The following is a 15585-nucleotide window of genomic DNA, read 5'->3' as shown; positions in this document are numbered from 1 at the left end:
GCAATTCTATTTATGGAAATATATGCCAGGAAAATCTTTCTTTCCCATCACCTACAGTGATCATTTCAAATATTTCCAAGTTTCCAAATAAATCTGTCATACCACCTCCCCATCCCTATCACACTCTTTCCTCTGGAGGATAAATTAGCTCACAAAATAATGATGATAGGGTAGCATTTCTTACTATCTGCACGGTGAGCAGCACTGTAACTTCAAATCCATCTTTCTCATAACTACCCTCTTCCTTGGAAAAATGCTCTCCTGCTCGCTATGGCTACTCTCTCCACTCTGATGCTTTTTACCTTCCTCCTTTGCAATCCCACTCAATTACTTAACCTTCATTATCACTTTTTGTTTCTCCTTTTCAGGCTACTCTTTCTGCTTGACAGTTCAACCCATAAAAGCATAATGCATTCGTGGTCTAAATATAAAAGCCAAACATCCCTCCATCTCTTTTCTATCTCTTTTAGGAAACATTCTTAGAAACTAATTATTCTCTTGTAACTGACTATACTTCCTCACTTTCCTTGAATCTCAGACTTTCTGCCATCTTGGTTATGCTCCCAGCTCTTACACTGCAAATGTCTCTGGAAAACATTACCAATGTCCTTCCTGTGGCCCCTCTCTTCTTTCTGTCCTACTTTTTACCATGATTAGGTTGCAAGAGTGGCCTTATTTATAGAGAGCATATGAAGCCACCAAGGATGTGTAAAATGGGGCTTCTGAATATTTTATTATCACTGTAATGAACCCTTAAACTACTTTCTTTTATGCTATTCATGGTGGAGAAATGAAAAAATGCTTTTGAAATAAGTTTTGCAATATATTATCTTGGATTAATTTCATATATAAATGCTACAAAATACATAGAAGTCCCGGGAATGGGTCAACTAGTAAATAAGCTGTTGTTAGACAGAAAGCCTCCACATCTTGTGGCAAAAGAAGCTGATGAGGACCACTGAGAATTCTAAGACTTGACCCAGGCACCGGTACTGCCATAAAGGGATGGTGCATGCTTCAAATGACAGAAGAGAGCACATAAAAGAAAAAAGAGGAGAGCAGAGCACATGCTTTTGCCTTTATAAATTAGTCTAATGATCTCCTGAGAACTATGTAGTAGTATTTGGTGCTGTTTGTGGGGAGAACTATCTTTCTTTATGTCTTACTGAGGACATCACTTTCATGAATCTGAGATTGCAAATAAACTGTTTTATAAAATAGACAGCAAAGGAAAAAGAAAACAACAAGGTCCACCCAGGCAAGAGATGCCACCTTCTTTTCATTTGTGATATATCCGGTTTCCTGACACTTATTATCTGCCAAACTGCAGGCAAAGAGTAAAATTATACAGACTTGCAAAAAGATTTGAATTCAAGGAATTAATAGCAGCAGGAATGTTCTTCTGGGAGGAATCTAAGTGTTATATTTACTTTTGGTTTGAGAATGTTTGCAGTGAGGAATTTCAAATGCAAATATTTTACAAGCATAGCATGTTGGTAGAGAGACTCTGTGAACACTTCTGTATTCCGTTAGAAAAGATCCTTTTTTAACTTTTTATTGGAATCTTAATGAGACTATAATTATGACAGCAAAGGGGGTAAAATACAGCTGTTAAAAGCTCAGTGCTGCTCACATTAAATAAAAAAAAAAATCAGAAGCCCTTCAAAGAGAAAAGATGATTTAGCGAAGTAAAGTTTGCCTACTTATCTCTTTGGTATTTAGGGATTTTTAAAAAAAAATATACAGTCATTGAAATCTGGCAATCACACTTCCTCTTTTCATTTTAATGGGGTCATTATATAAAATAGTTGAAAAGAAGACCCACAGTTTTGTGTCTCCCTTGTTTTTGGTCCCACATGGATCCAAGCTTTCCTTATCCGTTAAATGTTACGAATACAAAACTATCCATTTCCAAAGGCCAAACGTTTGATTAATTTCTGGGTTAAATCATTGTTTGGAAGTTTTGTGCATTTGAATGCGATGTACTTGGAAAGATGTACCTTTTAACTAAGGACTTGTGACTATAGGGACCTTCCATCTTCTGGAACTCAGTTGTATTTGCATTTCTACTATATTTGTTCAAAGCATTATCTCTCTTACATAGATGACCAGAATGAATTCTATGAATTTTAGTTTTTAATACAATTACTCCAGACGGCGGCTTAATTCTTCTAGTGAAGTACTTCTAGGGATGCATGCCTTTTAATCGAATGGTGAGAATGCTAAGTAGATCCTAAGCAGAAGGGGGCTCAGGTGTCTAATCATCAATGGTAATTGTTAACTTCCATTTTCAATTAGATGACACGATGAGAGATAGTGTAATTCAAATCCTCCTCCTTTCCTTTCTCTGGAAAGAATCAGACTGGAGTATTACTGAAGCTAGGGGTTTTGAGCAGTCATAATATCATATAGGGCAATGGTAACAGTAAAATTATGGTTATCTTCTGATGCCCTTCAAAATATATCACTTGTTTCTTTCTCTTAATGTAAAGGATAAAGTAATTCCTATGCTTTGGATTCTCCACTGTTTGTAAGATTTTTCAATTGTGTATCCCACTGAACTATTTAACAGTTCAAGTTCTATGGGTAGGCTTACCTGTATCACAGAGTATTGTTCATATTGCTGCTCCAGTTGTGAGTGGAGTATGTCATTAAGATACTTACCTGTATGTGGTGGCCTTGCTATCATAAGTTACAAACTCTCAGTTTTAGGCACCAACACAGGTATTTTTTTAATCAGCATTATATATTCATATATCATATACTTTAAATAACAATTTCAATATGTCCTCCACATTTTAATAGGTGACACACGGACAATTATAAACTCACAAGCTTTGAATCTGCTTTTCAATTTTCCTCTACACTTTGAAAAGATGAAGCAGATGACTTACTCTATCACTGAAAATTTGCAAGAATACCACAATCACTAATCACTGAGAAAATAAAAGCAGAACTCTGGGTTCTGAAATTAAGGGTGCCTTTGGTCTCCCAGGAAACACTCAGTATACATAAAACTACTAGGCAAAGAAATGGAAACTGCTAGGCAAATAAATGGAAGAAATTCACTAAGGTAATTTTTGGAGAGAGAGAGAGAGAGAGAGAGAGAGAGAGAGAGAGAGAGAGAGAGAGAGAGTTTTAACTTCAAATAATGAACAGTGAGTTATCAGATCATAGATTGTAGAAAGTAGTTGGGAATGTCTTGGTTGCTTTTCTCCTGTTACTGAGCCAAAATAAATACCTGATGCCCAAAATTAGTGAAGGAAAGGTTTATTCAGCTTACAGTTTTTGGAGGTTTCAGTCCATATTCAGCTGTCTCCAAGGCAGGATGGCATGGCTCAGCAGCAACTGTTCAAGGCAGCTGCAAGCAACAAAAGCAAACAGGGGGAAAAAGGGGAAAAGCACACCTCTTTCCCTCCCTTACATTGTATGCAGCTACGCACCCCTGGCACTCACACAGCCAATCCAAATTCTAGATAATGAACCAATCATAAAACTAGTTCAGGCACCTCCATAACTGTATGAAGCTTTGGGGGGACATCCAGACACAAACCATAACAGGGGATAAAGTAAATCTTTGGCATTTAATATCACAGAGCAACCTTGAAACATTAGAATTCTCATATTTACTTTTGGTCATGATCCTTTTCAATACATTTGAAGTTTTTCAAGTTGCCTGTGGGCTAAGTCCATTCCTGTTCTACTTGAACCAGTTCAATCCACCACTGGAAATGCAAATGGCAAAGAAAGTCTTCCAAGGACTGAATAGGGGGTTTCATTTCACCCATTTGATTTCCAAGCCATCATGGTATTCCTCCCATTTGAATTTTTTCTCAATTTGAGGCCATCAAAAACTGGTAAAAAGTAGAGTAACCAAATGCAAAGTTTCTCATTGTGCCCTACCATAGCAGCAGGTTGCTATGTTATTTCTCAAATTGATCAACACAAATCTCCTCCCCAATCCAAGAGACACGATCCTTTCAGATTTATGTCTTGAAGGCTAAATTTGTCAGCTCTCCAAGGTTGACAATTGTCATTATTTCCAGTGTTTACAAAACCTAATAAAAGACAGTGATCTTGGTGACAGTTTTAGCTTCTGCTAGAAATGAATGTAACATGTCTGTGCTAGTTACCAGAAAAGAGCTGCTGTCTTTCCACAGGAGAGCAGCAGGAGAGCCTACAACATGAGTAAGTATATACTACACAGGGTACCAAAGTTGAATGAAGGGGGCGAGCCATTTTTTATGCTTACCAATTTTAGACTACAGTATTCATAGCATGAGATTTTTTCCCAATAAACCACCTTATTACATTTTATGGAGTACATTCACTGTTAACTTGTGTTCTTGCCATTTCTTTCTCAATTCATTTTTGCTCTACCCCTTCCTCTGCTCATCTCCACAGTGGCTCCTAACATAGGTTTCTGTTTCTTTCCCACTCCAAGAATCCTACCTCTCATTAAAAAAATACTATCAGATAAAGGATATTTAAACCACCTCTCCACTTTTCTTAAGACTTGGAAGTTCTCAGACATTCCTGCAATTGAGATTATGATCCAACACCTTAAAAAGTGTAGTTATAAGAATGTCATGAGTGGTTTTCACTACCACGTGGAGTTATACTGCTTTCACTGTCTTCTTACTCTGTACTGTTTCAATATGGAAAATAGCAGTTGGATATTGAACCTGGGGAGTCATTAGCCAGTGATACAAAATGGTTGCACCATTGATTTTTTGTATGTGAATATGTGTGTGTGTGCACGTGTAAAACACTTGCTGTTTAGCACTACCATTCAATGAAGCATTATATAAACAAGGAAGCTCAAAATTGTACAAAGAACAGTAAACCTGTTGTGATTATCCTTCCATCAACTCACCCTTGACCCCATGATCTTTCCTTTCTTTACTAGCAGTACCAGTTTTGTTTTTTCTAATTTCAGAATAAAACACTGTCATTCTACCCTAAAAAATATGTAGCAGAAAATTACAAGGCTCCCAATATCCAGAGATAACTTCTTTTTACTAAGGAGTGTATTTTTATCTCATTTGTGCGTTCACAGGTGCCTGTGCATTTCTTTAATTAATTCTGATTACATGTGGCACACTGGTATGCTTCCTTGATTGTATTTAATCAGCTAAAATATCAATACAATTTCTTCTATAGGAATCATAATGATTGGAATGGAAGGTACCGCCATTTAATCATGCATTCAGTGATTCCTATTCTTCTGGTATTTGTTTCCCATACCAACACTTCTGTGGCTGAAACTTCCAGAAGCAAAGTCTGTAACACACTATCCTGAATTCATTGAGCTTCTACGGTCTATGGTTACCCAAAACCACATGAAGAATAACACGAGGCAGAGATTTAAAAAACAAATTTAAAAAGGCTCGTGACTTTAAGTCATCAGGTCTATTCTTTGATGCTACACTTGGCTATCCAATTACCTTCCCACTTAGATTATTTTTGTATTTCTAAAATTAAATCCACATAGCCTTTGCTCAGCTCACCTCCCTCTACTGGGTTTCTGCGGTATCAATCAATTTCTGGTTTAATTTATCCCATGTCCCATTCCCTCCTAGCCAGTCCTGTTCTCTTGTGGCCCATGCTCTGTTGTGACATCATACTACAAGTTAGACAGCTGTGCCCTCCCTCTAATTAACTTCTCCTCATCCCCCAGGAGCTCTATGGACTTAGTCAGCTGAAGTTGCCATAACAAAGGCAGGTGACTTATATTACGCATATTTACTTTCTCACAGGTCTGGAAACTGAAAGTTTTATATCAAGTTGCAAGCTTAAGCTGACTGGTGTCTGGTGAAGATCTTTTCTCCTTGGATTGCAAATGATCACCACCTCACATTGTTTTTAGGCACGTGCATGCGCGTGCGCACACACACACACACACACACACACACACACACATAAAGCAATTCTTCCTCTTTCCTAAGGTCATCTATCCTATAGGTTTAGGACTTCACTTTTGTGACCCCCATTAAACATGAATTACTTCTTAAAAGCCCTATTGCCAAATACAGGAACACAGGGGTTAGAGCTCTAACACGTAAGTTAGGGGTACAAACTCGCTAGACATTACATTCTTCAAATAAGATGCAGATTCCATCAACACTTTGCATATGCCAGACTTTTTCTATAAAAAATTCCCATACTCCCTCCAAAAATTATAAAGCTATCAGAAGTGTAGCTCGAGTGTAAATGACTGCAGAGAGAAGCCACATTCAATTTTCGCAGTGTGTGCTCACATGAACACGTCAGGTGACTGTCTCCTAGTGTACTTCTGTGCTTTATAAACATCACATGTCAGACACTGCTCCATAGTACAAACCTGTTTCACTCCCAACTCACAAAGCAGCAGCAAATTTTAACTAATCAATGTTTTATAGCTGTTATTAAAGTATGCACTTACAAATAAAATGTAACATTTAAAGGCAAGTCTCCTTTTCTCAAAGCTGTATTAATGTTTAAAATGATTATTGCAGACAGGCACATTCTTTATTGCTTATTAGGACACACAATATGCAAGCAGGGGCAGTAAGTTCTTAATTATCATGCTCTGTGAAGACGGAGGTTTCTTCGTTTTTCAGCTTTGTCCTACTCACTTCTGAACTTTTGAGGCCTCTTTTATGGGTAAGTTTCTGGTCTTTTTCATTTCCTTAAAGTTCCATTTCCAAAAAATACTACTTCAAAACGGTAACTTCTGAGAGAAAGCCTAAGAACAGTGAGTACACTATGGCTCCATGCAATAAATGGAGCAAATCGACTCTTCCTTAGGGGAACCTGCACAGGGCGTCCATCTCTTCTATGAATTCCACAGCCAAATGATAACAATTTTGCCCCCCAAAATCCCACCCAGAGTTATTTCTACCAGACCACCATCAAAGTTTATTACTAGCCAATATAAGGCCTGCAATATCTCAATGGAATTTTTGTAGGGGTAAAAATCACAAACTTATATAATAGAAGTGGGAATTGATTTACATTGCCATAGCATGAGCTCTGAAGCAATACAATATTTTAGAAATATTCATTAGTCCAAAAGGAAACTTTAAACAGTAAGCTGAACTAGCTCTACCAGCTGGCAACATAAGCAGAGCGCAGAGGGTAAGACACACTCAGCCAAGTTCATATCCATCTGAGTTTTGGGACTTCAGTCTCAGCCCCTTTTGGAGCTTGGGTTTCTTCTAAACTTGGCAGAATGTTACTTCCTGATGCAGAAAGACCAAGAAAGTACTTTTGGGGGAAGTACTCATAAGGTTCCAAAATATCAAGTAGCTTCCTATAAAATATTTTGATGAGCTAATTTACAATTCATTAGAAATGTACAGATTGTACCTACTTCCTGAAAATGCTCTCTTCACACAGATACTAGGAGGAGATCATTAATATGCTCTTATCCAAATCTAAATTTTCATTCTACAAAAGAAGGCCCTAAGATACAGTGACTCTAGCTGTCTGTGGCTAATCAGTTATCTGCCAACGAAGAAGTAACTTAACTGGGAAAATAATACTGTTTCTACAGATTGTGTGCATCACTAACAGAAACTTTGATATGGGCAATGATGCTCACAGAAGGGACATCCCCACAAACTATGTGCATGTAGGTCAAGTCTCCCTAACCTAAATACTTGACATGACCCCACAGGCAAAAATTTCATCCCAAGAAACTCTTCTATGTGTAAAATTATCAAAAAATATGGTATAAAATTATTTTCAGGCTACATGGATTTCATGTTTAGACTTAGGACCCATCTCCAACTATCCTATTATGAGTGTACAAGCATTCCAAAATAAAAAAATAAATCTAAGAGTTCTGATCCAAGGTGCTTTGATTAAAGCATATGCAACCTCACATACAAATTCAGAGCACAGAAATGTACATCTACTCCACAATAGGCCCATAATCTGCTACTAGAGCTCACATTTCCACCATTAAAATCATCAGTGGAGCTAGGACTTTTATGTCTATGGAAACCTTCAGTTATATGCAAATTTAGTACATTATGTGTACATAAATGAGGACAATCAAATATTATCTTATTCTAACATTAATATGAACTAATTTTTCAATATAGGATTGAAATAGTACAAACAGATATATTGACTAGAAGGAAAAATAAGGGAAATTGATAAGCCTAAATCTCTATTTCATCTGCTTAAGAAAAACAAGTTGGGAGATGGTGTCACCTGGAGCTTGGGCAGCTGCATTCAGGTATCAAAGACAATGGTCAAGAATAAATTAATAGGCAGAAGTCCAAGAATGTATTTCACACAACCAACCAGAAGATTCTAAGTCTAAAGCCAAGTAAAACCAGTTACCTTTAATCTTAAGAAGATACATATTGTGAATGATGAAGAGGTTCACAGAAGGAATAATGCTTTTGTAAACATTCAGAAGAAACTCATGCACTTCTCAAAAAGGCTTATTCCTGAGCCTCTGAAGAAAGAGATGGTTACTCAGAAGCATCCTGAAAATGAACCAGTTAATGTTGATGAAGCTGCAAGATGAATAACTCCACTGTAATACGCTGGATATAAAAGAAAATCAGGTTGGTGCTAGGAATGGGTGTGTTTGAGAGCTGAAACATTTCAGGATGTGTACCAAAAAAAGAAAAAGGAGGAAAGGATTTTAAAGAAAGTCAGAGATGTCAAAGAGTGCCTTCCCAGACTTTCAGATAGACTCATAGGCACTGTGCAATTAACAGGAAAGAGCACATCCATTCTATGCAGGCAAACCCAAAAAGCAATCAATGGCAAATAAAACAGCAAACTAAGGAAAAGAACATGGAATGGGGCAAATTTGATGTAGCTTTAAGGTGTGTATTTTTCTACTAGCTATCTAATCTTGAGCAACCCACTTAAATTTGAACATTATTCTCTTATGAAGGCAAAGGTAGTATAATACGACTCCTCAGAATTGTTCAAAGAATTGTGTCTGGACTGTAGTAGACATTCAGGATCTAATAGCTGTAAGAAAGAAAGGGACCTTTTAAGCCACTGGAAATGTTTGATCGTAAATGAAGCATCTACAGTTTCCAGGTTACAGCTGGAATGTCCTGTGAGATTCTCTAAAGATGGAACATCTACCCACCTACTCCTATCCCACATCTGTGGCAGTCTTGGCTGGTTCTTTCTGGGAATCATGCAACTAAAATTCCCCTTTTTGGTAAAGAAGCAGACTTATGAGACCATTTAGGAAGCCAGCTAAAGATCAATAGAACATAAAATTTTAAGAAGTTTTGAGAAACAATTCAGAAGTCTTCATTCACTTCAGTTTGCTTCTTCTGACCATAACTTTTTTTGTCCTTCAAAGCATCAAGGATCTTGCTGTGCAGTAGAGAAAAAAATAAACAATATACATACTTTGCACTCAATCTTGCGTATTCCTTCTCAGATAATTCTGAGTTTTACTTATGCATCAACACTCACTTTTATACTTGACATGTGGTCATTACTGGAGTACTGTGGTTATACTCATTACCTCAGTATATCATTTGTAAAATAGACACAACTAAGGTTTTATCACTGAATATTTGAAACTCAAATGTAGAAAAAGAAATACCAAGAGACCAACACGCTGTAGCATCTGCCTATATGGTCTTAGTTATTTTTCTCATTACTGAGACAAAAAACTCAAAACCCAAAGTTACAGAAGAAAAATTTATTTTAGCTTAGAATTTATAAAGGTTTCCATTCATAGTCAGCTGTTTCTAAAGCAAGAGAGCAAAACAGAGGGGCATCATAGAGGAGAAACAGTTCCCGGCAGGGCAGACAGAAAGCAACAAAACAGCACCAGCAGCAACAAACTTCTCTTTCCCTTTTTATTCCAGTCCCTACCAGCCAACTGGTCGGTGCCACTAGCACCCAGGGTGGGTCTTCCCATTGTCCACACCCACAACTATGTTAAACCAATCAGTAGACTAATTCAGTTCTCACCCCCACAGAATCCATCTTCACACATCCTGGAGATCTACCCACCTTGGAAAACCCCCACTTCTCAATGCATGCAGCTTTTAAGGTACGTCTGGATACAATCCATAAGAAATACGAAAAGTAGAATACAGGCATCGTAAGTATTAGGAGCTAAAAGAGGAATAATTTGCATATTACTAGGCTGTAGCCATCATATTAGAGAAGTTACTTCTACCCCATTCAATGCGAGTCTTCAAACCCACGGGAAAGTATGCAGACATCAGTCCCTCTGGGGTCCCTCCAGGAGCCCACCTGAAGTAACATACTCTCCTGAGCCTTGCCTGTCACAGGGCTGTGAGAGTCAGCTTTTATTACTCAGTTGCTAACGGTGATGTTAGTTCTTATTTTAAGATATTTCTATGCTTATATCCATCTATCTATCCACGAAATAATTTATTTAAGAGCAGAATATATTTATTGAGAGAAAGCAAGCTTCTGTCTGGGAGACAGACAGAAAGAGTCCCGAGTGGGTTGCCCTCTATATGAAATAATTTTAATAGTGAAAGTAAACTAGAGCACATAATTAACTTATGATCCATAATTCCACTGCAAAAAGATACTTGCATGTATTTATAAAATAGGCATTTACAAAATCAAAATCAGAATATGCCTTACTCTTTTTTTAGCTTTTTTAAAAAAAATTACACAAGTGGCTCTCTCGACATCTTGGTACATGCTCACATCTTTGTTTTGGTTTCGTGCTTATCCAGATGATTGATTTGGCTGCTGACTTCCCACTTTCCTTTGTTCAGTACCTTGCCATTTCCTTCTTGTCTTCAAGTCTTCAGGTTAAGGCTGAGTTCTTCCCACAGTCTGTGGCTCTCTCAACCATGTGAGGTGTTCTAAAGTTATGCTCGCAGGATGCTGTGCTCTGTGTCTTCCTATGCAAATCTTTCCACAGTATTCATATACATCATCATTCCAAGTGTATCTTCTAGGAGCCTTGCAAGCAGAGGGAGGAAACTCTTTCATTTGAGATATCCTTCATTTGAAATACTCTGTAACGAAGCATCGCCTTTTAAAGGAAATTTTAAAAAGAAATTAGCACACAGCTTTCCCAGGCCTTTTGTTGTTTGTTTTATTTGCTGTTATGTTGTTTTATTGTAGAACCAAGAAGAAAAAAGAGATGTATATAACAAGGCCCCAAATCTCACTTGGTGAATATTTGAGCATCAATGATATAATAACACTGATAAAAAATGCATTTCTAAGGCTATTTCAACCTAATAAAAACTAAACACAATGTGTAATTCTGGAGTGGATGCTGACCTAGCAGAAACTACAATAGCAGGAAGACTGATAAACTGTGAACAATTTTGTAAATAACAGTATCAATGATAGAAACAAAAATCCCAAGTTCAACCATTTTTTATAATTATCAAAGTGAAGGTCTTTATTCACAAAAAAGACACACTTAAATATTTAGAAGTACAGTGGCAACATTTCTACAACCTAACTAGTTGAAAAAGAAATTAGATGAAGGATTATGTTCTGGACAAGAATATGTGGTAAAACATTGATGATTGGTATACATGGCGAAAGGTATCTGAGGTTCTTTGTGAAACTTCATTAGGATTTTAAACTATTTCAAAATAAAGATTAAAATTTAAACAGCATCTCAAATTACTAAAAGCAAAATAATACAAAATTGAATGAAAAAGGGTAATGTTAGCTAATGGTTTGTTTTTGTTCCTAGACTTTGTATTAAGCACATTATCTTCGGATAAAAATTCCTGAGAAATCACTAAGCGTAGTTTGTCTCACATTTTTATTTAATCAAAAGTGGTTGCTATGTCTAAGACTAAACAACATGTTTTCACTTCCCATCCAGACTACAGGGTCTTAATCTCTTTTACCAGGAAATCTATGAAATTCTGTTGCTTAAGGTCTCCCTTCTTTAGAATTTATACTAAAATTTACTGGAAAGATAATGAGCAAGCTGTTAATTACTTTTAATTGAAACAGGAGAGGAAAGAAAGTTCAGCTCAAATTCCAGACATCATAAAGTCTATTCTGAAAATGAATAGTGTGTAGATTGAAACACACACGCACACACGCACTCACACACAGGCACAGCTACCTCTAAACCCAAGCCCACAGACAGTTTCACTCTGTGAAGACTGTTTATGGTTCTCAGTAACATAGCAACATTTGCTGTGTGCAATAACAGCATCTAAAATGACATAATAAAAAAAGAATTATCTGTGATTAGAAGTGAACTGTTAAAATTACTCTGGTCAGTGCCAAAAATCAAGAGAGTTTATTATTTCAGTAGCTGCAGTGAAAAACCCCTCTGGGTACCTCGAAAACCCACCCCTTGAGCGTTCTGCCCATCCTCCCCATGACATGGTAATGGGCTTTGTTAAATTCAAAGACAGTTACGTCAGCAATCTGGGGTCCCTTGTGGGTTTTCCAGGCCTATAAAACACCCAAATTATACCTAAATATTGGCTAGAAAAATTAGTAAGCTATAGGGTTTGTGTTATTTTAGCCAAGCTTTACTGAAGCAAAAGCAACCCAGGGATCCTAAAGCTCAATGCACTCTTTTTGCTGCTTTGTGATTTTCTTTTTTGCTGGGCCTGTTCTGAGATGTTCATTTTTTCCCCTTGCTTGCATCATTATCTTCATAATTTTTTTTTTACACCTAAAGAGATTTTTGTCAGCTATCAATCATTGTTACATTGTAATGCCTTTATAAAGCTTTAATCATTATTCATTGTTTGGAATTGAGCAATTGCATAAAAATTTTAAAATAGTCTCCTTTTAGAAAAACCTTTCATGACTGTTCCTGAAAGTTACAATGCACTTTGCTTCGCATAGCAACTTCCTAGTGGGGACCAGGTCCACAAATCTCCTTACATAGAGTGTGATGCAACAGATGCATAGATGTGTCTTTCTTGTGACCCAGGTAAAAAAAAAAAAAAAAAAAAAAACTACAGGGAATGACTCTGAATGACCACTAGCATTAACTCCTACACTGTATGTAACGAGGATAAGCACCAAACATGTGGCAAGACCCTCAGACTCAAGATCAAACCTGTTTTGAATTCTTTCTTTCAATTTCTCAGCCATATTTTCTGATACAGAGGACAGTACTTGTACTGAGCTCTGGGTGTTTGAGGAAGCAAAGCACAACAAACTAGCACGAGAGATACCATATTCAAGTTCTCTGTCACTTATAAAGCTGTCTACCAAGAGCAGTGTTCCTATTAAATTTCCAGATTTTCAGGTGAAGTTCTGGAGATCATCCAAATAACAGCACACAGGTCTGATGAAGTGTACTGTATTGCTAATAGCACTTATCATTCATATTTATGTGCTGTGAACTACAGGGAGTTAGACTCCAAATTTTTCATAATGCTATATATCAACTAGGAAGAAACTCATAACTTCCAATTGGTCATTTTAGGCTGCCTATATTTTAATATGACATTTTGCACTAGACCTCTATGTATATTCCAAACTTCAGATATTTAATGTACAGCCTATTTAATACACTAGTAAGGGGGCAACAAAGGTCAAAATCAAAGGGGGAAAAGGAGGCTTTGTGGAATAAAGTTATTTACATAGTTAATCGGAAGCTAAAACCCAAGAGAAATGCAAATTACCTTGTTTCCAGAGAGGGAACAGTGGTATAGTCTTTGGCTAGCATTCACACCCTAGAGATAAACAAAAGATTTGACTTTCTTCCTCTGGACTCCTTTTGTGTATGTGATCTTACTTGGTTTCAATTTTCAAGTTTATAGAAATAATCTTCTGGGTGAACCAAGGTCAAAACACCAACCTGGGGTTTAACTGCTGATCAAGCAAACAGGATGTCCAAATATTTCCCCAAAGCAATAAACCACCAGTTAATGGTGTCATTCCCACCCATCAGGCCCTCTTGGACCAACAGGAAATGTACCTTTGCTATTGGCCCTGTAAAGAAATATTCTTTCTAAACATCATAAAACAGATCACATAAGAATTTTCAGTTCCATCCAGGGAAGGGAAAACTCATTGAAATCCCCCTTAGTATCATCCCAACTGCTTTACAAGTCCCCTCGTATGCCTGACGTGGTCTGGGTGGCTCATTTATTTTTAAAATACTATAGGATACCCAGGAGAAGGACCTTAGGCCAATATTTGACAGAGGTTGGTTTTAGTCCAATCTCTGCCTCTCTGTGGTACTGTAAATGTCACTCTCAGATTAATGGGTCAAATTCTAAGGGCTTTGATTCAAATTGTAAACATTTTGTAACCTCCTGCATTTGAAAAAAGCTTTGCTGTTGGTTATTATAAATATATAGAAGTGTGTCACTAACATGAACCATGATGTGAAGGAACAAATAAAGTCTTAATGTGTCTTAAAAAACATTTGAGAAATACATGCACAGTGTTTGCAGGTTATCATTCTTCTATAACGTTTTGTTGCACCTTAGACAATATCAGTCACATAATTAAGCTTTTGGGGTTGTTTAATTAAAAGTTATGTTACATTCCTGTTAGATCACACATTTGAAGCTTTTCAGATTATATCCTCTGTGGCGATCCTACTTCTAGGGATATGTTAAGAATACTTAACATGTATTCTGTTTTTATTATACTCCTGGGTTATCTGATGCTTGGATTCCAATTTCTCTCTTTCTTATTCTCAGTTTTTGAACGTCTCACCTTGCCTAAAACCCAGAGAGTCTCCTCTTCTAGTGCTTTGCTTTCCTAAGTAATTCCAGAATTCTTTATTCATTTGTATTTCTTTCATGCAATTTCTTACCAAAATAGTCTCCCCTTCCCATCTGCTTCCAAAGAATTAACAAGCTTGTAAAGAGTTTTAAGAAAACTCAAGAAGGAAAAAAAAAAGAAAGAAAGAAAGAAAGAAAAGAAAATTCAGGATGGACTACACGGTAAGCCACTGAGATTAATCCTAATTGACCATCTTTGATGGCCACTGCTCTGGTCTGTTCTTCAGCCTTCTGAAATCACATGCTTTAGTTTGACTGTTCTAAACTCACTCTGCATTTTTTGAAGTCTACTATTTCCTGCCTTTGACTGTGTACTCTGGTGGCTTGGTTTAGCATTCCAAGCTGTTAATATTTATCACAGGCATCATGACTGATGTGAGTTCTTCCATTCTTGCAAGTCTCTAATATCTTCAGGGCTCTATTACTCACAAGTTAAAACCTTCTCTACTACTTTACTGGGTGCAAGTTCCTGGCCTGAGCATCTTAGTGTGACCTGTATTCAGAGTCATCATATCCATTTCACCAATTCAGTATTCCACATACGCTTGGCACAAAACTTTTCATGTCTTTCTTCTTTATTACAGCAGTCCTTCATATATGGATGGGGAATACATTCCAAGACTCCAAATGGATGCTAAAACTACCTATATATACCCTATACATTTTAAGTTTTTCCTGTATAAACTTACCTGTGATAAATCTTATCTTACAAATTAGGCATAATAAGAGATTACAACTACAATGCAATAGAATAATCACAACATAATGCAATAAAAGTTGTTTAAAATTTATTAGTGTTTTTTCTTTAATGTGTATGGACTTTTGAGATAGGGTCTTGCTATGTGGCTCAGGCTAGCCTTGAACTCACTATGTAGTC

The 15585-nt window shown here is 36.9% G+C and overlaps 1 long non-coding RNA gene across 1 annotated transcript in view; it reads right to left on the bottom strand.

The window, feature by feature from the left end:
• Positions 1-9661: 9661 nt before the first annotated feature.
• The window catches only part of LOC134478194 (uncharacterized), a 120718-nt gene continuing 114794 nt past the window's right edge, over positions 9662-15585 (bottom strand). The window contains exon 3 of the long non-coding RNA XR_010050680.1: positions 9662-11002. This is a non-coding gene — a long non-coding RNA (uncharacterized LOC134478194). The remainder of the gene's footprint in view (positions 11003-15585) is intronic.

Source organism: Cavia porcellus, unplaced genomic scaffold (assembly GCF_034190915.1).
Source record: "Cavia porcellus strain 051 isolate PalLab524CR breed Dunkin Hartley unplaced genomic scaffold, mCavPor4.1 scaffold_12, whole genome shotgun sequence".
In the NCBI taxonomy this organism is placed as follows: domain Eukaryota; kingdom Metazoa; phylum Chordata; class Mammalia; order Rodentia; family Caviidae; genus Cavia; species Cavia porcellus.
Note: the sequence above shows the minus strand (reverse complement) of the source record. Positions and strands in the feature narration are given on the sequence as shown.